General features: G+C 47.3%; 2 long non-coding RNA genes across 2 annotated transcripts in view; one reads left to right on the top strand and one right to left on the bottom strand.

The window, feature by feature from the left end:
- The window catches only part of LOC121142755, a 32,901-nt gene extending 12,863 nt beyond the window's left edge, over nt 1–20,038 (bottom strand). The window contains exon 1 of the long non-coding RNA XR_005879842.1: nt 19,388–20,038. This is a non-coding gene — a long non-coding RNA (uncharacterized LOC121142755). The remainder of the gene's footprint in view (nt 1–19,387) is intronic.
- Nucleotides 8,166–21,664, top strand: LOC121142753. Its single transcript, XR_005879840.1, has 3 exons — nt 8,166–8,562; nt 15,158–15,252; nt 21,495–21,664. It is a non-coding gene; the product is annotated as an uncharacterized LOC121142753 (long non-coding RNA).
- The last annotated feature ends 2,110 nt before the right edge of the window (nt 21,665–23,774 follow it).

Raw genomic sequence — 23,774 nt, 5'->3', positions numbered from 1 at the left:
GCTGGCCTCGAACTCACAGAGATTCACCTGCCTCTGCCTCCCGAGTGCTGGGATTAAAGGCGTGCGCCACCAACGCCCGGCTCAGAGCCTGTCTTAAACAATGTGGAAGGCAAGGACTGGCAACTGAAGTTGTCTTCTGACCTTCACATACACCCTACAGCATGTGTATACCCATACTTACACACGAACACACACACATACAAAAATAAAAATATGCTAGCAATAATAATAGTAAATCACCTTGTGTGGGCTTGATAAGATTGCTGATTTCAAACTGCTGCCTCTATTACTGCAGGCTTGGTCTGTGAAGGGGCATGAAGTGACCTTGACCTCGCTTAGATGAGCCATCAAGTCCTGTTCTGAACCTTCAGAAGTAGAGAAGGGGTGTGTATGTGTGTGTGTGTGTGTTCCAAAGACACAAAGCAAAGATCCAAACAAAAGGTACAGGTAAATGGATTCTCAGAGCTAGTCCCAGAGTGGCCCCAGAGGAAGAGCCTTCCCTCAGCGAGGCATGTTGGTGCCCTTTGATCTGGAACTCCAGGACACTGAACACCTTGGTTACATGTGTCATCTAAGTTGGGTTATTGCTAAGATCAGTGTAATGACTGCAGCCATCAGGAATCAGATTCCTTCCAACAAGTTCACATCCAAATAGGCACATTTCCATGACTATCAACTGTGGGCGGTAAGGTACCAGGGATCCAGCTACTGAATAACACATTATCTTGTGCCCATGAAGTTTCCACTCCAGGAGAAACAGATCACAAACAAGTAGATAAAAGACTGTCAAAGCCCAAAACAGTCAAAAGGGAAAGGAGGTTGGTGGAGATTGGATTTGTCTTCTCGGCCTTGGATCCTAACTTTCTGTAGGTCCGTAGCCATGCCCTAAAGCACATGTCTACCCGAAGAGCAATGCATACACTGCATTGGAAATCATGTAGAAATATAGTGTCGCCAAGGGACTAGGGACCACATGTACCATGGCCTCAGAACTGAATGTTTGTTGCTGAGCCCCAGTGGTTTCTTTCTCCATTGAAGGTACCTGGGGACAGGGTCTGAAGGACTTGCAGAATTGTAGAGCCTAGTCCAAGAGCAATGGATAGACCTAACCTGCACACCCTGACTCACATTGGAGCTGCAGTAGTAACTCAAAGTTAATGGGCCGAGCAGTCAGGGACTGCCAGGAAACTAGCAAGTAAAACTGCCTCCACCATTAAAATCTCTCATCTCATCTCTCTCTCTCTCTCTCTCTCTCTCTCTCTCTCTCTCTCTGTCTTTCTCTCTCTCTCTCCCTCCCTCCCCCCACTCTCTCTTTCTGTGTGTGTGTGTATGTGTGTGTAGTAACACATACAAAACAGTTCTACTCTCTATGGCAGTTGGGTTTGAGGTAGGTTTAACCCGAGGATATGAGATATAGCTCTGTACCTGGACATGGCTATAACCACTCAGTAGAAAACCACTTTGGATCCATGCTTCATGCCAAAGACCCTGAAAGCTGCCTCCAGACTGATATCCCCAGAGCACTATGGGAAATGTATACCTTGGGACCCAATGACATTTAAGCCAAGTTCTATCCCTAATAAGTACTCACCCTCCAAGCCCCCAGGTCCCCATTCATCCACAGAGTCAACGTCACCTGCCTCACTTGTCTTGTATTGCTCTGGTACAGAGCAGGGGAGACAGACAGCTTTAGTTCTGATCAGGAAGCCTGGAGAAGGACAGCCATCCACAAGACAGACAGACTGGGACCCCAGGCTGAAGTTTGAAGAGAGCTGACTGACAGCTGCCAAGCTGAGAAGTTCTAAAGATTTGGTGCAAGATAGAAAACAGTCAGAAGCCTCAGAGAAACATCTAGAAGAACCACTTAAGATTGCCAATTAGAGGGCTAGGGGGCCAGGTCAGTAAAGTTCTTTGTCTTGCAGGCATGAGGGCCTTCATTTGCTCCCTTAGAACTCATATATAAAATCTTGGTGTCAGGGTTTACAAAGATGGCTCTGTGGTTAAGAGCATGTACTGCCCTTGCAGGGGAACTGAGTTTGATTCCCAGCACCCAGCTCACAATTTCCTCCTAACACTCCAGGTCCAGGGGGGTCTAATGCTCTGACCTCCTGGAGCAGGCACCTGCACTCACGTATACATACTCGCATTCACATAGATGCGCACGACTTGAAAATAGTAAAAATAAATGTTTTAAAAGTCCAGGCATGGTTGTGCCTACTTGTGAACCCAGCATTGGGCAGATTAAGAGAAGCAAACCTCGTAGACTCTCTGGTCAGCCACCCTTGACAAATTGACATGTTTCAGGTCAATGAAAACCCCTACTTGAAGAACAAGGTGAATGGCACCTGGGGAATAATACTGGAGACTGACCTGTAGTCTCCATGTGCGTACACACACACACACACACACACACACACACACACACACACACACACACACAGGTATCCAGAGCAGTGTGAGGCATTCAAGAGACTCTCCTCAGACAAATGTGGGAAACAGAACACCCACACATCCCACCTTTCTTTGACCACCTAAGCCTTTACTTCTTTCCCTACCTCAGACCCTGATCCAAGCAAACCAGCCATCCCTGGAAAAGCAATACTGTCTCTTTAAGGCCCTTCTTAGATTTGCCCAGTTTTCTTTGGCATCAGGGTTGGGCATCTCTGGGAATCTGACCCACATCTGCCCAGGATAAAGAACAATTATCAAGCTGAAACATGCCCCCACCCAGCACACCTACTTAATTGGTGCCTCGCTTAAGCTAATGTTTCAGTTGATGTGGGCCTCCCCAGAATGCCAAGCTGAAGGTAAAGCCCATCTGCTGAATGCCTTCTTAGATGCCTAATGCCTCCTATGCACACTGACATGCAAGCCTGCCGGTGTGCATGCTGGGCGCCAGCCTAAGGCTCTTAGCTTATTAACAGTGACTAAGTTCATATGCAAGCTTCTTGAGCTTGTTTCTAGAAACTTCTTGTGAGTCACAAGACTAGAGTAGGACAGAAGAGGAAACAATGGCAGAGAGGTGGTGAGATGTTAGGGCCATGTAACCAGGATTGGGTCCTAGTGTCTATATTAGCAGTATGGCCTGAGGGTGTCTGGCCTAACATCTTCATAGATGAAACAATGACATGGTGTTCTATTGACGAGGCACATTTGAAACATGCTAGCTTGGAGCTTGGGACACGGCTCATTGGTAAGAGTGCCTGCTCTGCAAGCTTGGGGACCTAAGTTTGAATCCCCAGAGCTTTCATAAAAAGCCAGGTGTGACTGGGAGTGCCTGCTACATGGGTGGGGGGAGACAGGCATATACAACGAGCTCACTGGTCAGTCAGCGAGTTTCCAGTTCAGTGAAAGACCCTGTCTCAAGGTCATAAAGTCAAGACCGATAAAGACACCTCTATGTGTGCATGCATGGGCCCGCATACCTGCATTCGAGTGCATGCAAGGTACACAAAACCAAAGGAAACAATGGCAGTTAAAGGTGACATATACACACTGTTGTCCAACAGGGACATTTTTGATAGTGAAAAGGGCGGGCACTGTAATTGTACCAGAGTATCGGGTGTCACACAGGACTATCCCGGTGAAGCTAGCTGTGTGGTCACTCTTGCTATTCTGGTTTACTAAAAGAGAGTCTTAGAAATCACCAGCTCAACCCATTGATTGGGCACATGAATCTACGGAGTCCAACACAGGCTTTAAGTGGTATGGAGTCACATTGCCTGTTATCAGCAGAACAGGTTGCAGGTCACTCCAGTTTGACTCCAGAGTCAGGCTCACCAGCTGCTGTCTCCACAAACACATCTGAGAGAAGTTATAAGGTGGCTCAAATAACTATGGTTATTTGAGGACTTTATTTAACCAAGCATGGCAGTGAACTTCCAAGAAATTAAGAAATACATCCTAAGCCACATCTTAGCAAATGGAACTGCTGGAAAGGTAGGACTCCTTCAGGCCTGAGCTCTCCTGTGCTGAAACACAGGGTACAGAATTTAGTTTATTACGTTCTCTCTGTCTCCTCTCTCTCTCTCTCTCTCTCTCTCTCTCTCTCTCTCTCTCTCTCTCTCTCTCTCTCTCTCTCTCTCTCTCTCTCTCTCTCTCTGTGTGTGTGTGTGAGAGAGAGGGGGGGCACGTGTATGGCACTATGGGTGGCACACCATGGCTCACAAATACACTTTTGCTGAATGGGAATGTTCCAGAAACCTATCTCATTGTTGACAGTCCTAAAGAGCCCACGTGTCCCCCACCAGCCACAGAAACTCTCCACAGGTGTCCACCAGCACCAGAACGTGGCTGCTGAGTGGGCTGTCTCCCTCCAGTAAGAGGGGCGTGTGACACGCCCACTACTTCAGAGCTGAGCCTCCTCCTGCCTGCTCCCCCAGGGCTTCGTCCTAAGCTGCCTTTCCGATTCCACCTCCAGTCAGGAAGATGCTGGTTTTGTGTGTACTGGAGCCTGTTCCCTCAGGTTCCGGGAACCGATGGAGTCCATTCCTTCTCAAGGAATGTTCAGGAAGTCAGGTGGAGAGTTTCCAATTGGCCCTCGTAGAGGGATTCATACCACGGCCCTCAGAAAATGCTACAAATTAGGGCCTTTTCCTGTCTTTCTTGAGGAGCAGTTGTTAAGCTCCAGACTTCCTTCCCCTCACCCTGGGCTTGTGTGTGCCACGATGCTGGCTGTTCTTCTGCTTTCCCCATCTCTCCCACCTCATGTTTTCTCAGCAGAGCCCCGCCGCACGCACGCGCACGCTTCTCACATGTTCTGCTTGGCCCTGGCAATGGCAGGCCATCGGTATGCCCCGTTGTAAGATAAGGGTTGCGTACAACAGAACCTTGGTCAACCAAGTTTCTTTCCCCACCAATGAGTCAGTTCTGAACACAGCTTGTAAAAATGTGTTTACAGTGTCTCTCAGATCTCTGCCTCACACATGCCTTTACTTGCTAAAAGAATTACCCAGTTCTCTTCCACCACCAACCCCCATGTCCCAAACAAAGTGTGATCGCCATATTTTTTTAATCTCCAGCACACCCTGGGTCTCGTCAGGCACCCACATATGGACTGAGTTTCTTTTAAACAGGCTAGAGTTTCTCCTGTCTCCATTTCGTCTTTACAGATCTGACTAGGGCTAAAAGCACTCGCCACTTCCAAGCCAGGCTGCCAAGAAAAGGCACAGCAAAGGCACCCTGCCCCCCAGCCCCCTTAGGAAACACACACACACACACACACACACACACACACACACACACACACACACACACACACGAGGAATGCCGCTTTACAGAGTGAAGTTCAAGCGGACAGCCACAGACTGTGGTAACTCAGAAGCGGCGCCCCCTCCACTCCCGTGCTGGACTCCCCACAAAGCTGCTTGCCTCGTGGAACCCACCTTCCCACTTGCTTCCCCTACTGCCAGTCTCTTTGGGAGCAGATACCCAAAGGTTAGTGCCTCCATTGGCTCTCCCCGCCCACATTTCTTGATGATGGCTTTTAAAGCTCAAAAATCCTCAGCAGATCTCTAGATCACCCTTGCCCTCCTGCCCATTCTCGCTGCTCTCACCCCTGACTTGCTCTGCTCGTGTGGAGGGAGCATTTCCGCAAGAAGATGGTAGTCTCTCCGAGTGTCGCAGTACGATTATGCCTGACTAGTTTGACTGTAACTCAGATCTTTTTGAAACAAAACAAAGAGACTGTGAGAGAGAGAAAAAAATCTTGCCAGACGAAATCATGCTGGACCTCAACTCCCTCGACGCTCAGGGGGCTGCTTGCTGCTCACTGACAGCGCAGAACGTGTAGGATGGGGAGGTACTGGGACCTGAGGACCACTAGGGAAGCTGGAAGCCATATTTTGTCACCTGAGTAGGTAGCATCAGGTAGGAAAAATTCAAGCAAGTCCTGCTAGTTGGCGGCTCCCTCGGGGGGGGAGTAAATCCCATCGAGTACCTGGTCACCCACCACTTCTGGGCTCAGAGCAAAAGCCCTGTGCTCACTCAAGTGCCCCAGGAGGCAGACTGTTTTCCATCACCGCTGTGTGTCAATGATTAGGGACCCACAGCATCCACAGTCATGTGGTAATGAGCATCGCCATAGACCTTAACCACTGTCTACTTCTAATCTGTGTGCTGCAGCTTGCTATATGCGGTATGTACAGTTCTTACAGTGAAATGGACAGAGTCTAGACTTCCTCATCTCAGTCACCATATGCGCACGTTCAGCCAGGATCTAGTGCATGCAGGGTTGTGCCACTGTCACCACCATCCATCTCTTTTTCAGCTTCCAAATGGAAACTCTGTGCCCATTTGTACTTTTCAACTCCCCTGACTGAGGTACCCTCCTATTTCTCATATCTATGGATTTGACCACTCTAGGAACATCATCCAGGTGGGATTGTAGTGTGACCATCCTTTGGGATCTGCCTCATTGCACTCAGCATACTGGCATTTCTAATTTTATATGTCTTGAGTTCTTTTTCTTAATTAAAAAAAGTCTTACCCACACGTGCTATTTGAAAACTGGTAGTGGGCTCCATTTGGCCCAAGGACATAGTTTGCCAACCTACTCCTGTTCTAAAGGTGTTCATAGGTGCAAATCTGATCACCTGCCCTTTGATAAATAAGGCAAAGAGACCAGCATAGTCATCTACTGGTGTGGTGATGGTGGTGCACACCATTAATCCCAGCTCTCGGGAGGCAGAAGCAAGTGGATCTCTATGAGTCTGAGGTCAGCCTGATCTAGAAATTGAGCTCCAGGATCGCCAGGGCCACACAGAGAAAATGAGAGAGAGAGAGAGAGAGAGAGAGAGAGAGAGAGAGAGAGAGAGAGAGTGTGTGTGTGTGTGTGTGTTCTACTACAATACAACATAGCCACACTGTGGCCATAAGCAAACCAGAAACAGGACATAAATGCCTCACATTTGTTCATGAACATTGCTCCACGCTGGGTGACACAGCTAGAAGTTGCCGTTATCTCTGGCAAACCTGCAGAAGAGGTCTCTCAATCTTCCAGCCTAGAGACGGGAGATTGGAGATGCCGGGAGCACTGCTGAGTGACAGGAAAAATGTCAAGTAAGCACTTCTCCTCTATCATTCAAGTCACATGAGCCAGGACCAACGTGACTAGTCGGCTTCATATACATTATTTCTGTATACTCTGACTCTCCAGATGCTTAAAAGATGCATTTTAAAGGACACTGAAGGCTGTTCTGCTCCTGTGAAGTAGCCAAGGGTATCTTGAGTTTGCAGCCCCAGGCTTTCAGCAAACACCCTGCCATATTCTATCTTTTCTTTTCCCCCCGAGAAGTCAGAACTCACACACTTGGGTTTTTCAGTATGTTGGCAGTGAAATCAGGGATGGGATAGTGGACCCAAAGGGATCTCACCCAGCTGGCTCAGCAGTGTGGACCAGGCTGCTGGCTGATGCTGGGCTTCAGCAGCCTGGATCCTGTACCAGCAGATGGTATACATTTCAAGGGCAAGCAGAGATTTTTTTTAACAACTGTCTTTCAAAAGCAGAAGATAGAGAGGCTGTGTGTCTTTTACTGGGTCCTCTTGGTGAACTCATCACTTCCTTTTCACAGCCCCTACCACCCCCCCAGGAACCTGGAAGTCGAATTTCTTAACAGCCTTCTCTGTTGGACAATGCACAATGTTCTCGTGAAATAGAATATGGCTCCAATGCTTGAGGTAGCTCATGCTGTCCCTGCAGGAGCTCATGTAAAATGAAAACAATGGCCCAGTTTTTGATCATTAAAGGACAACATTTTGTGGGTGGTGGTGGGGTTAAAGTTGTCTGACAAGGGAACCCTGTCTTCAGTGAGTCTGATTCATTGTAATTTCCAGATTAGATACCCTGTCTGATTAATAAACCAGATCCATGGGGATGAATAACAGTGACAGTAACTTTTATAACAAACAGGAGACACGGGGGAAACACAGCTCTGGTTGATCATTCAGTAGCCAGAACACAGTTCTGAAAGGGCCCCCTCTGTGGAACTAGGAACCCTGAGGTGAAGTGGTGTTCTAGGAGCTCATAAAGAGAGAGTGACCCTCAGAGGTCCATGGTCCAGAAGAGAGATGACACCCACTGATCAAGACCTGTAACCCAAGGCCAATTTAATGACAACTGATAAGAAAAGTGCTAGAAGGCTGGGGGAGGGGGGCTTTTGGCAGCTGGGGTGGGGGCAAGTGAAGGGGAAAGAGAACCCAGAGCTTCCAGTTGTCTTCATGGTCCGGCAGTAGCTGCACTCTGATGCCCACTGGTTTCTAGATGCAGCTGTTTCTGCTGGTCAAGCTCCTTAGTTTCCCCTGGCATCATCGAGGCCCCAGCTCAGGCACTTGACCCAGGCTCTCAGCGGATGCCCAGGTCCTGCAGATGAAAAGCATCATCTCACATCCCTGAGCTTCTAGAGAAGACACTAGACCAGAACTGTATTCTGTCTGCAGAAATGCCACCTGTCTCAGGAGGACCTGTGTGGGCACCAGGAGGCAATTCCGCTAGCCTGATCTCAAACCCTGGGACTCCAAAGGCCAGGCATCGGCTGTCTGATTTCTATCCACACTCAAGTTGTGGTGAGTTAAAGGTGTCCTATATAAGTAGAATGGATCATGACTGGGCACAGCTGTCCTGGTGATGAGAACCACCTGCAGTGGCACCAGGTGACCCAAACCTTCAGTATGTGAGGGCCCCAGGCCCTCTGGTAGGAGAGAACTGACTCTCACAAATTGCCCTTTGACCTCCATACATGCACCATGACACACACACACACACACACAGTTCTAGTTTGCTTCTGTTGTTGTGGAGGGGGAGGGAGATTCTGGCTAAGAGCAAGTTCCAGGTCATAGTCCATCACTGAGGGAAATTAGGGCGGGGACTCAAGCAAGAACTTGAAGCAGAAACCACGGAAGAACATTGTTTTCTATTTAATGCTCAACTAGTTTTCTTAAACTTGCCAGGAGCACCTGACTAGGGAATGGTGCCTCCCATGGCAGGCTAAGCCCTCCTGCATCAATTAACAAGACAGTCTCCCACAGACACACCCATGGGTCAACCTGATCTGACAATACCTTCAATTTAGACTCCCATCTCAGGTGACCCTAGACGGTGTCAAGTTAGTAGTTAAAACTAATTAGGACACAAGTAAGTGAAAATAACCAAAGTTCTGTGTAAATTATAGTCCAAACTAAATGTCAGACCAAGTAAATAACTTACAGAAATATACAATAAAAGATGAAGATGTCTTCCAAATAAATGGGAATTCTAAAATAAGAAAACAAGTCCTCTTTTAAAACATGACAAGAAAACAGAGCAGCTACTGTTGAGATAGAAATCAACTTTTCTGGCATATATAAAGAATAATCAATGTCTCTAACATCAAATGGCTTCACAGTGGAGCAACTTTCAGATGTGTTCTACCTGTGAGAAAGTCTAAAAACATGAGAGATTCACTTTAGCCACTGGCAAAGACAAACACACCCGTGCACCTCGGTGGGACTGAAGTTCGGGCAACTTCTCTGAGAAAGAATTTTTTTTAATGTTTTGGAAATGTGGTTAGTTTTTGGCCCCAGCAGGTTGATGTCCAGAATTTGTCCTAGGGAAAGAAGAATGAATGCATACAAAAATTTGTTTTCTAAAGCACATTGACTTCCTTATGGCTTATAATAGTGAAAGACAGGAAACCGGCAGAATAGCCAGCCATGAAGTCACTAAAAATAAAGAGCCAAACAATACAACAGGACACAAACATGACAGTTCTGAAAAGTTTAACGACATGGAAAGATGTTCACAGTAAATTAAGTGAGGAAAAGCATATTGCAAAACGGGGCAATTTGGCGACTTTCTGTAAAAAAAAATTCCAACTGGTATTGACATAAAGAAGCATCTGGAATATGGACTCTAAGGTGTTAATGGAAGTTTTTTCCTGAATAGGTGGAATTGTATTCGAACACATGCATATACACTCACTCCCACACACAAGCGTGCACCCTCCCACACATCCCTTCTTCTATTTACTTATATTATCTGCATTTTCTGAAACAATCATGTGTTTTTTAAACAAAGGGAAAAGATGACTTTAATAATAAAAATGCATGCATCATTAAGACTGAAAATAACACAGTAAAGAAGAAACATGCTAAAAATAGCAAAAGTGGAAAATGCAGATGAAACAGAAAATTTTGTAACAGAACATTGCAAAAAAAAAAGATGAATATATTTCCAAAAACAAAGACATGGAAAACCAGAGTCACCAAGAGGGCTCAGAAGGTAAATGTGCTGGCTGTTTTGATCTCTGCAACCCTAAAGATAAAAAGAGAGAACCAAGTCCATTCCACAAAGTCATCCTTTAAACTACACACTCACACCTTGATATATTCCCCCAACACACACACACACACACACACACACACACACACACACACACACACTACACACAATAATAATAAACAAATTAAATAGCTGGAAATTGTTTAGCATGATAAGTAGTAAAACAACTACAAAATCAATAAATGAGAAGGTGTAATTTTCCAATTAACTAAAATAATCATGTTAAAAAATAACCAAGCTCCCTTTTTTCTAGCTATAAATAATTATTCTGCCTCAAATGTGAATATCTATAAATTCCTGTGGTTTGGTTTTTAAATATTTATTTTATTATTTTTAATTTTGTGGATGCATGTGTATCTCTGTGTGAGTGTTGGTATGTGAGTGCAGGTGCCCTTGGTGTCAGAGGCATTGGATCCCCTGAGGCTGGGGTTACAGACAGTTATGAGTTGTCCCACATGGGTGCTGGGAACTAAACCCAGGTCCTCTATAAGAGCAGTAAATGAGATTAACCACTGAGCCACCTCTCCAGCTTCATAGTAAAACTTTATTTTGAAAAATAATAAAACAGAAATGTATGTATATATGCCAACATACATAAACACATACAGGAAACACAAGGAGCTGAGAAACATGTGAAATGACATCACAAATATGAAAACCAAATATTTCAGAAAGTGAAAAAATTTTTTACAAATATTTGGCCCAGAAAAAGAAACCAAGATTATTCTAGAAGACTAAAAGTCACCAGCTAAATTCAGAGGCTGCAGATTGTTCCCTGATTTACACACTGACTATAAAAGAACATTTCTGATGCAACCTGAAAACTGGACATACACCATTCATCAAAGGATATGAAGGACTGACTTTGGGGAAGGCAATAATTGTATTGTGTCACATTAAAAAAGCAAGGGTCCTTATGTCTTACATAGGCTTGCTGAAGTGTTTACAGATGAGATGTGGTACTTAAATTAAAGAATCCAATAGTTTTCTTGTAGTCATCCAAAGCAGGTGATACATGTGTGTACAGGTTTGTTATGCAATTTTATTTTTGTATAGGTTTATAGTTTTTCTTAATAGGTTTGCTTTACCTTTTCATTTATTTTTAAATGTTTAATTTTTATTTGGGTGTATGTTTGTTTCTACTTGAGAGTATGCAGTATGCAGTGTGTGTAACGGTATGCACAGAGGCCAGAAGGTGTTAGACCCTGGAGCTGGTGTTAGATACAGTTGTGAGCTGCTCCATGTGGGTGCTGGGGACTCTGAGCACCTGGAAGACCAATGGATGCTGCTAACCACTGACTCCTCTCTCCAGTCCCGTGTTTATTGGTTTGTTTAGTGTGTGTGTGGGGGGGGTGGTGAATGCACATGCAGAGGTCAGAAACCCACATTGTGGAAAAGTCTGTTCTCTCCTTCTACCACGTGGGATAAAACTCAGGTAGTCAGGCTTGAATGACAAATGCCTTTACCCACTGAGCCATCTTCACACACACACACACACACCCTTTAAAATAACTGTCTGAAATCACAACATGACTCCAACATTGGGTTACTGAACATCTCTAGACTCGTTATCCCCATTTATAAATGAAGTGAATAGGCTTCAGAAACTCACATAAATCACACTCAGCAACACTCCAGCACATAGTAAACACACAGTAAACACTTGCCATCCAGTCGGTATTCATAAACTAGTTCAGAGAGTGCCTAGCTCAGGCTAGATAGAGCAACAGACAGAGGTTAGCTCTCTCCAAATACCCAAAATGGTCATCTCTGGAAAATGGCCACCACCACACAACCCCTGCACAGTGTGGCTCAGAGTCACCCAGAGGTCTTGGCAAATACAGTTTCCTTATAGATGGGTTCCACTTCTGGGTGGCTACACCATCCCTTTCAGTAACATCCGCCAATGAGTCTCAATCCTTACACCTGTATATCAGGCATAGTACCATCCATGCTTGATCTCTTCATGAATGCACACACAAAGCTCGGAGAAGTCCTTGAGTTAGCCTGCTCCTTCCGGGGATGTCAGCTGCCACCCCTCTGCCCCTCCCACACCCCTTTGCTCTCAGAAGAAGCCCCTCACTTGTTTCCCCCACCTTCACTTGGACCCCTCTTTCTCAGCATCACCAGGCACCTGTAGAGCCAAGCAGCTGCTCCTTTCAGGCCTTGACACCCCTGCTGAGCTGACCTCCTGACCTTAGACCCTAGGTACCAAAGCGTCCCCTGCCCCATCCTGAGGCCACTCCTGTCTGGATCCTCAGCCCTGGATTTGAACCAACTTTAAAAGATGCTTCAAACTGATTACTTGAGCTCCTCACCATGTCGCCCCCCCCCACACACAGGCTTTAAGGTCTCTCACTCAGCCACCCCTACCTCATTGCCACCCCCCACACACGGTGTGTCTAAACTCTTGCAATTCAAACAGGGACACACATTAACTCCTGCCCCCCTCACCTTGAAGGAAAGGGACAGAACACCATCTAAGGCCTTCTGCTGCTCTACCCCACTCTTAGAGGAAATGGTACCCCATAAACTACCAGGAAAACACTGAAGCCCCTCAAGCTGAGACACTGTGGACCATGCCAAACTCAGACAGATAGAGCGGGCTTCAGGCTCTGCCGACCAGTCTAAAGCCGCCTACTCATTCCCCACATTCTCTTGGGATTAGGGTGTATGTTCCCTTCTGATTTTAGAATATTCCAGATGCCTGAGTGCACTCACACTCTCTATAGAGAGCCCACTGCCCCATGCACACTGAGCTCCTCCTGGGATGCTGACTCAGATACTGGCCAAGGCAGCCCCAGGAGGGGAGTTAATCCCCCCTTCCTGTCCCCTGCATCACTGTACAGCCCATGTGGCAGTAATATGACACCCAAAGCCATACTAACTGTTTACATATGACTGAGAACAGAGCCTGCAGCCAGGGAGAGGCCCACAGTTCTCATACTTCCCACACAAACACCACAGGACAGTCCCCATGCACATGAGTGGAGCCTCCAACATCCTGGGCTGTGCCGTGTGGTAAGAGTGGCATCCACAAGCTCAGAAGAACGTGTTTGTTAGTCACAGGTGCTCCTTTTGCTGTGGGCCTCTGACCATGGTTCACCTCCTTTTAGCCAAACTAGTCACAGGGGCCAGGATACCTATAGTCATGAAGGAGCCCTGCCTTGGTACCCTGGAGAAGCAGGACTGAGAAGCAGCCCTGTTATGGATTATCTACAAGGCCCATGAAGGCTGAGTCAGCAAGCACACGGCCTAGGCACAAGGATGATGAGTGTAGGGTCTGGTGTAGCTCAGGATGGACAGAGTCTAGTAGCTTTGGGCTCACCTGGGTGCCTGTCTTAGAGTTTCTATTGCTGAAGAGTCCATCTCTTATAGCAGAAAACATTTAATTGAGCAGGCAGGGGTGGGGCTTGCTTACAGGTTCAGAGGTTTAGCTTGATATAGTCATGGCAGGAAGCATGGTGGCATCAGGCAGACATGGTGCTGGAGAAGAAGCCAAGAGTCCTACATCTAGATCACCAGGCAGCAGGGAGAGAGAGTAGGCCACTAGGCCAGGCTTGAGCTTCTGAAACCTCAGTGATACACCTCCTCCAACAAGGCCACATGTCCTAATCCTTTCAAATAATACCACTCCCTATGAGCCTATGGGGGCCTTTTTCATGCAAACTACCACAGTGACCCAGCACAGACCACTGAATCAGCATCTGCATTCTGCCATAATGGCCAGTTGACCTGCGAGCATGTTTCAGGGGTTGGAGAACCTGGAAGCTGCTGGTAAGTTCTTTGCATCAGTCGAATGATACCATGTGACTATCAACACTGGCCACGTTAGCAGTTAAGGAAAACCTGGGGCCAAACTAGATGGCTCAGTGGGTAAAGGTGCTTGCTGCTAAGACTGAGGACCTGAGTTTGATACCCAGGATCTACACTGTAGAATTGGAGAACCAACTCCTCCAAGTTGTCTTTTGAACTCCACACCTAAAAGGCTATATGACAACCTCTGTTAAACCCTCAGGTCCCACACAGTGGAAGGAAAGAACCAACTCCCATAAGTTGTCCTCTGACCTACACACACACACACACACACACACCACACATACTGTGGCACATATGTATACACACATGCACAAATAAAATAATTGTCATTTTAAAGTAATTTTATAAGCATCTTTAGTATGGAGAAACTGAATCTGTTCTCAAAGTCACTAAGAGAAGGATGCAGGGAGAGCAAGCTTGAGAATAGCCATGTCTGACTCCAACTTGGCTAAATATGAGCCATAGCCTGGCATGCAGGGTCCCATCTGTCCTCCATGACACCGAGTGCATCTGGAAGCACTGTAATTCATATCCAGGTAGTCACAGCCGCCATGTAGTGATGCTCAGGTCTCATTAAGACAAGACCTTGCTCCTCTTCCACTCCCCACTGAGAAACTAGAAATATCCCATGACAAAAGCAAACACACATACACATAGCTTTTGTACAGCTTTTTAAAACTGCTAAATTATAATATTAATTTGTGCTATTAGCGGTATAAGGATTTGGTGTGTGGGTGGGGGGGAATCTCGCTCTGTAGCCCATGCTAGCATCAAACTTGTAGACATCCTCCTGCTTCAGTCTCTTGAGTTCTGGGGTTGTAGGCATGAGTTTCCAACACTGGATGATGTCACAGAATTAAAGCTATGTTTCCTAAACACTTACCAGGACCTTTGTAGCTGAAGCAAAAGGGAAGTCTGAGCCAGCCCCTGCTCTGGTTCTTAGGTCAAGCTTTTAGGCTCTGCCTACAGCACCTGCTTCTCTTAACCTCCAGTCACCTTGCCTCTCATGAAAAACCCTCACAGGCTCCCAGACTAGCTGTGGAAAATGCAAGTCTCCCGTCTCCTCACACATTGCCCACTTGACTGCACTTGCTGTTGCTATGCTGCTGTGCTGCAAGGTAAGCTGCACGGTCCTAGTTCCATCAGACAGTTACCTCACAGGGTTGTCCCAGGAACCCCCCACTCCCTGCATAGGTGTGTTGTGTGCTAGGGTTTAGTGATCTGTGTCTCAAGGAGGGCTCTTGTGAGCATGGAAGAACTACACACTGAAGAAGCTCAACCTTGGATATAAATTGACTGGGTCTTAGGGGGCACTCATGATGAGGGAGGTTCTTGTGTATGTGCTTCTCTTATTGGTTGATGAATAAAACACTGTTGGCTAATAAGGCAGGAAGATAAGTGGGACTAGGAGACGAGGAGAATTCTGGGAGAGGTAGGACAGGGAGCCCGCCAGAGTCGCAATGATGCCAGAGGAGTAACACCATGCTCTGCATTACTGGTTAACCCACAGCCTCGTGGCAATACATAGATCGATAGAAATGGGTTAATAACTAAGACAGAGCTAGTCAATAAGAAACCCTAGTCATCGGCCAACAGTATTATAACTAGTATAAGTCTCTGTGTGTTTATTTGGGGGCTAAGGTGGTGGTGGAACCATGCAAACAGGCCAGAAAATTCATGCTAACACTCTTAGGACAGGGAAGGGAAAGGTAAGGACTGAGTAACAGGGCCTGGCATCTTACCAAATTTCCTGTCCTGAGAGAGGCTCAGAGGGCTTTACCCCCATGTTGCCAGTGACCCTGGAGCCAGGGTTAGTGCCAACCCCCGTTGTGTTTATGTAGGTATGTGCATTTATACATGGGTGTGCACATTCATGATGGTCAGAGGTCAATGTCAGTGATCTTCCTCTACTACTGTCCATCTTTATTTCTGAGACTGGGTCTCTCACTGAATCTTAAGTTTGACAGTTTGGTTAGACTGGCTTGGCCAGCAAACTCTGGGGATCTGGCTGTCTCTATCTCCTTGGTACAGATTACAGACACTCTGCCATGCTAACATGAGCATGGAGGATGAGGATCTGAACTCAGATGCCCACACTTGTGCAGGTGCTTTCTTGGTTCAACCATCTCCCAGACCCTTTCTTCACATTTTATTTATTTATTTATTTACTGGCCTTGATCCCACAGTCCTCCCGCCTCCACCTCCTGAGTGGCAGGTGTACACCACAGAGCCTGGCTTGTCTTTTCTTCTGGCCTTCTCTGTGCCTTCTTGGGGGCGCCTCAGTGTCTTCAAGGCCATGGCCATATCATGACCTCCTTTAGGCAGAAGGGAGTCCACCTGGGCTGAGACACAGGGCTACTTCTCAGAGTAACTTTGAAGAGTATGACATCCCAAGGAAGAAAAAACTTTCCTCAGAACATTTTTGAAGTGTCACTAGCTTGGACAAACTAATGGTGGGGTCAATTCACACAAAGGAATGCTGTCGTCCACAGAGTGGAATGAAGCGTGGTGACAACTACACCATGCACTTGAAATGCTCTGCTGAATGGGAGAAACCAGACGCAAGGGCCACATACCGCATAGCCCTCTGTGAACAAGATGCTGAGAACAGTCCATTTCACAGACGCTGAAAGTTGATGGTGACAGCAATGGCTGCACCCCTCCCCCGGGCTGAGAGAAGATGGGAGTGAGGGTAACTAATAATGTCAGGGTGGAGGAGTAGTTCTTTAGAGATGAGGAAAACAGTTCAGAATTCCCTATGGTTGTGACAAGGCATGCCACAGTGAGTGTGCCAAATGCCACTGAGATACAATTGAACATGAAAATTTTTCACTCTTTTGTTTTTTGGGCAGGAACTCACATAACCCAACCTGACTTTGAACTCACTGTATAGCCAAGAATGACCTTGAGTTCCTGTTCCTCCCTCCTCTTCCCCCTAAGAACTGGGATTAGAGGTAGCACCATCATGCCTGGTTTATGTGATGCTGGAGCTAGGACCCAGGGCTTTGTACCTGCCAGGCAAGCACTCCACTGACTGAGCTACACCCTGGGCACCTAGGTGGTCAATTTTATTCATTTTAACCTCAAATTCTAAAAAGCTAGGGTGGGTTCCTCAGAGTCCCCAGATTTAGACGAGGACATTTGTCCCCTTGGGCAGAAAGATGTCCTTACGTTTGCTCAGAAGACTCTCAAGGCTCAATAGTAAGCCAGGACTGCACTCTACCCCACTATAGGCCTAAAGAAAAGAAGAGGGGAGGGGGCAAGCAGGCAGGCAGGCCAGCTGGGGAGAGCATCCCCAGTTGGGATCTAGACTCATCCTCAGCTTGTGTGTCCTTGAGCAAAATATTAGGCATCCTCGGCCTCTATCGGAAGCAGGAGGGGTAATAGTAATGAGCCCCAAGTCCCTGGCAACAGGCTATAAGGAACGAATGGGACAGAGCTGTGGAAAACGTCCCAGTGTCATCTGTAATTACCTCTGACAGTAGTTTCGTCAGAGAGAGCACAGGAGAAGTCATCCTAACTGTTATAAAGAAAACCTACAAGAGGCAGAGCCCAACACTGTAGAGAAGCCCAAGAAGCCAGCTCTCAGCTTTCTGAGGGGAAGTGACAAGCCAGGCTCAGGGATTCTGAAGCAGTCATGTGTTTAGGAGGCAGCAGTGGGGCTGCTTCTGTGCCAAGCTCTCTCACAAGCCATGCATAAACGGGACGGCGTGGGCAAATGCCGGCCCTCAGGGAGTGCGCGATCCACCTCCATTTGGCAAATACTGAACAGTAGGTCATTCCATGACGATGAAATGAGACAGAGCCCCACAGTGGGCAGCTGGGAGCATTTATGATGTGAAGTAGCATTGACACATCTGAGCCAAGAGGGGGTCAGATGTCCCAGGCCACCTTCCCAGCTAGCCAAAACACTGCTCTAGAGAACGGCACTATCCCCTTGGGCTGTCATTTAAAATGCTAGATTCCACAGCCTCAATGAAAAACCAAGTGCCAGATTGCTGGTCAGCCCAAGGAAGAAGAGAGGTGCAGCCACAGAACAGGAGGCCTGGAAACAGAACAGAAAAACACCCATTCTAAGCCAGTTGGGCTCAAGGAGGCAGAATATCTAGGTCCTGAGGAAAGCCCGGGTACTCTACCAGTGAGTACATGGAGATGACAGCATCGGAAGCCTGTTTCCACACCCTCATTTCCAGGGTCCAGGTAAAGTCAATCCCAGGGGCTGCCTGGATTCAAGAGAGATCAGATCACCCAGAGCTGTGTTCAGTCAACAGCTCCTGCAGCCAAGAACCAGTCATTCTCACAGGCTCCTGTGGGCCCTAGGACTCCAGACAAGTGTGTAGGGAAGGCAGGCGAGGGCTCATCTAAACAGCGGCATCATGGACCAGGGTGGCAACCGACCCAGGGAGGAGGCAGGCAGGCAGCAGGAGGGCTAGAGACGGTGACTGGTAGGTAGCTGCTGAACAGACTTCAAGGACATAAAGGAAGGGGCAGAGAGGAAGAATTGGGGAGCAAAGGAAGCTGGGTCTGAACACTGAGCACAGCCATACTGTTAAACAGTCCAGACAGCCTGTGCCAGCCCAGGGCTATCCTGGCATTGTCCTCAGCCTCCCAAGCCTGCCCACAACCCATCAATACTGCTTTTGTGGCTCAGGTACAATCTCAATCCTTCCTCTGTAGGCCCTGTTGTGTCCAGAGGCCTGGCAGCATCTGGTGCCTCGGGGTGGAGTGAAAAACTGGGAGGCAGCTTCTCCTGCTGGCACCAGAAGCCACAAACAGCCAGCTTATCACTGCCCCTTTGTGTGGGGAACAATGGGCCCCAAAGAGCCCAGCCCCCAGAGAAAGGAAGTTGTAGGACAATGACCCCCCCCACCCACCCCACTTCCTAGTTGGCATGGAAATGAAGGGGTGGGAGAAAACCCAGTGTCCTGGACTCTGAGTCTGGTGACCATGATCCTACTTGCAAGGTGTCCACATCCTCTTAACTGGCAGCAACTTACCCTAGCCATATCTACCTGGGACCCCAGGCTGCCAATACATCAATACACTCCTGGTCTCCATGGAGCCCTGCTTGATGTGGATATCACCTCTGAGCTGGCATCTGTCACCCCTGGTGACTGCTATGAACTCTCTCTCTCCCGCCATGCTTCATTTCTCCCAGCTGCCCATCTGGGCCTCTCCACCATTGCACATCCAGTCAACTGGAATCGCCACAGCAAAACCCCACAGGACATGGTTTCAGCAGCAGACACTTACTGTCTCTGTTCTGAGGCTGGAAGTCTGAGACCAAGATATTCAGCAGGCTCAGTCTCTCCTTGACTTGCCAGTGACCATTCTCAGGCTGAGGGTGTCCTCCTGTGGCCTGGCACTGACAGCCTGCCTCACATCGTGTCTCTTCTTCTTGTCAAGGCACCAGTCCTGTTGGATGAAGACAGAACCCTCATCTAACTTTAATGACCCTTCCAAAAATTGAAGTTTACAAGCACAGGCCTATTTGGGACTGGGGCTCAAGTATACAGATTTGGAGGGATATAATTCAGTCCTAACTGTCCCCAACAGCATCGACAGAAGCCACTGTCCTTCCCTACTCTTATTAGCATGTTCTACAGGGTTTCCCACACTATAGCCCTCATGTCCACCCTAACCTTACCTAGACTTTTTCTTTTCTTTTTTTTGTGTATATGCATGTATATGTGCAGGCTCATGTGTGTGCATGTGCACACATGTGTGGAGGGTGAAAAAAATTTCAGATGTCATTCCTCAAGACAGTTCCCATATCTTGTTTGAGACAGGTCTGCCATTGGCCTAGAACTTTGTCAGGTAGGCTAGACTAACTGGCCAGTGAGCTTCAAGAATCTGCCTGTCCCCACCTCCTATTACATCATTATGGGCTTACGAGTGTACACCACGCCTGGCTCCTGTGAAGATTCTAGGGCTAGAGCTCAGGTCCTCACACTTGTAAGGTAAGCGCTCACCTGCTGAAGCATCTCCCCTAGCCAGTATGTTATTTTTCACAGACCTTACCGTAATACACCAATAATGCATGCTTACTTGTTTGCTGTCTTACATCCTTGACTGAAATGTGGGCTTAATAGGGGCAGAGATCTGCTGTTTCATATGGTACAGAACCACTCATCCCTAGAATAGGATCCTTAGTAGGTGCTCAGTAAACATGCGCAGAAGAAACAAAGGAATCCCTTCCTACTTGTCATGCTGTATTTTGGTCCCTTCCTAGATTTTAAGACTCTTCCAAACTCTTAAGTCCTGCCCACACTGTTCCCAAGATCTAGAACATGCTTCTAACCCTGCTTCATCAGAATAGATATGCCTTCTCTAGCATTCAGCTCCAAAGAATTCCCATGCAGTGGGCTAAGCACTGGACCACAGGCTATCAAACTCATTTTATTGTGTTGGGATTGCCTTGTATCTGTGATTGTATTGGTCAAACAAGACTGGGAACTCCTCAAGGACAAGAATGTTCCATCTTCTGCACCCAGCACAGAGTCTGACTCTAAACTCACCTAAGTCTCAACTAAACTTAGATTTCACAGCTAGTCTACTCCAAGCCTTCATCCTCTCATTCACTTATCCAAATTATAACAAAAGACCATTTGCAATAGTTTCTCAAGCCAGGGTCAGTGAACTTAAGGAATCTGTAAAGCTGGATGGAGACAAATCATATGTTTAATTTTACTAATCTACACTCCCACCATGAACACAGACTCTGTCTCAGTTCTATTTGTGTTACTGTAATAAAACACCCTGACAGAAGCCACATGAGGGGGCGGGTATTTGACTCACAGCTCCAGGTTAGAGGCCATCATTGTTGGGAAGTCGAGAGGCAGGGACTTGCAGCAACAAGTCACATCCACAGCCAAGGGCAGAGAGGGAGTGAATGTACACACACTAGTGCTCAGGCCACTTTCTCCTCGGAGACTGGCATTGCCCTGTCTAGTCTGGGTCTTGCCACATCCGTTAAGATAGTAAAGATAGTTCATCATGGACATACACACAGGGCAACTTAACTTAGACAATCCTTCTCTGAGCTCCTCTTCCCACATGAGTCAATGTCAACTTGACAAAGCTAACCATCACTGACACCAGAGCACAGTAGTACCAGTGGGACTCATGACTTCTCACTAATAGAAGTCACAGGACATTCATATCACTTTGTAATTGTAGAGGGTATAAAATATCCCGAACTTTCCTCCCTACACTAATATTAACACAGTTATTCAAAACTTGCTTTATGTAGTAACATAAATGCATATGTACATATCACATATTTTGATATTTTAGTAACCATTTCTGATATGTTTACCTTTGCTTTGTTTCCTTCCCAATCCTTGGTGTTATATTTTAGGCATTTAAAAGCAATATTCTGAGAAGGAGTCCAGGAACTTCACCTGACGTCCAGTGGATTCCCAACCTCAACTCTTTCCTAGGATCTGACTTTCAACCAGGAATCAGATCAGGCCTTTACTTTTAAGAGCTGAGCCCTGGTGGGTGACTCAGAATAAACACATGCATAAATGAATCAATAATACTATGACAGCTGGCTGCCATGAAGAAGATACAGTAATCCAGGCTGATAGGAGTGTCTGGGGGAGGGACTGCTTTCATGAGTGGGGAAAGCCCTGAGAGACAGGACAGAGACCCAAATGATAAGGAGTGAACTAAACAGAGAGTTGGGGAGTTGTGTTCCCAGGAGAGACGATGACACAGCAAAGTCCTGGAGTCAAGACTGGGCTGAGCAGTTGCTGTGCTTAGAGGGGACGTGGGACATAGAAACTGAAGTACCGGCCTGTGGAATGCAAATCCAGAGCATGAGCTGGGTTTCACCACTCGCACGGAGGGAAGCTACTAGAACATTTTAGGAAACTGAACAGTCTAGGTTTGAGTTCAAAAGCTGTGTTGGCTTCCAGGGACTTGTAGAAGCTGGGACAGCTGAGGGGGCCGCTCCAGAGAAGAAGCAACAGAGTCTTCAACCAGGATGAACGCAGGACAGGGGAATGCTGGACAGGGAAAGGTAGTTGGTTGGGAACGTTTGAAAATGGAGCAGACAGAACCTGCTAGCCTGATGGGGGTGAGCAGGAGGAGACAGACTAACGACGGATCAGGGTGGCCTGAATAACATGATGGGTAGCTGGTGCCTGTGAAGTGATGGACAGGTCAAGAAGGAACTCTGTTCCTGAGGGCACAGGATCAAGAGCCCGACTTCTGTTGCCTGACACTAAGTCCCAAGGCCCTGCCCAACCCAGACCTCTGCCTGCTCTGCTCCCTAAGGCAAGCCTGTCTGTCGTCTGAGCTCCATCTGAGTAACCAGTGACTCATTCTCCCTTCTGTCTGCCTCAGCCCCGTCACGTCAGCCCACCCTTCAACTCCAGCACACGCCCTTCTCCTCCATGTTGGCCTCCTGTGTTTCACACCTACCCTGCAGGCCACCTGTCTGGCACTCTTTCTTCTTCCAGGTGGTACTGGTCCTTCTGGGGCCAAATAGCGGATGCTCTTCAGTGGACGTGTGTATTGGTGACATTTTATTGTCACTATGACAAATACCTGACATAGGAAACTTTAGGAAGGGGGGTGGGTATTTTAGCTCACAGTTCTGGGGCACAGTTTGTCATGGTAGGGGGAGCAAGAGGCAGCTCACATCATGCCTTCGATCAGGAAGTGGAGAGACAAACGGAGCCGCTCCCCCCCCCCCCCCCCCGTGCTTTTTCTATTTTATTCAGCTCAGGAATCCAGCCCATGGGATAATATTGCTCGGCTTCAGGTTGAGTTTCCTTACCTCAGACTAGGTAACCTCTCACAGACATGCCAGACGCTTGCCTCCTAGTTGACTTTAGACCTTGTCAGGTTGATGACCTAGACAAACTATCATATATTATGCACTCCTGGCCCAGCTGCCCACTCCAGGACTAGCCTGCATTCATCCTAGACACCACTCACTGTCTCTCCATGTGTCCCTGGGACTACCAACAGCAGTACCTATTGGTTTCTGAAATCTTTTATTTAGTAGCTCCCGACTTCGGTGGTTAATTTTTAAATGGTAGTTATTTTGAAATGTGACATTTAAAAGCATCTGTGGAAGAGTTTGACATGAATGAGGCCATGGGCCCCATTCCTAGCACTCCTCCAATTTATTAGTAAGACCTGAAATTCTGCTAAGGACATTCTGGATCCAAACACAAAGCCAGAGTTCAGTTTGGTTATTGCTTCTTCACTAACCTTCAAGTCACAGACAAAACCAAAGAGAGGTGTCCTGTGAAAGCCATACCACTTCATGCACCTTCCAGATAGGGAGGTGAGTGTTTGTGGGTCCCCAGGTCCCCAGACTTCGGTGCCGGCTTCTCTTCTCACCACTCCGCACGCATTCCATTGGTTCTCCCTGCATGGCAGTCTTTAATCACAAGTGCATCTCGTTTTCCATAAACACTACAGCGTGCTTTTCGTTCTTAGCATGAGTGTTTTCAATTGCCTGCCAGAGCTGGCTGTGTGCACAGACCCAGCATAGAGGAGGAGCTGCTTCCCTGGATTCAAGAGAAGAATGTCATGGGGGCTATAGCCTGAGGACCTGGACTTGCCTTGAGTGACAGGCTGGCAGAGAAGAGGACTCATCATTGTAGTAAGTTACTTTTCT

This window comes from Mesocricetus auratus, unplaced genomic scaffold, assembly GCF_017639785.1.
Source record: "Mesocricetus auratus isolate SY011 unplaced genomic scaffold, BCM_Maur_2.0 Super-Scaffold_4256, whole genome shotgun sequence".
NCBI classification, from domain to species: Eukaryota; Metazoa; Chordata; class Mammalia; order Rodentia; family Cricetidae; genus Mesocricetus; species Mesocricetus auratus.
This window is presented reverse-complemented; position numbering and strand designations above follow the sequence as displayed.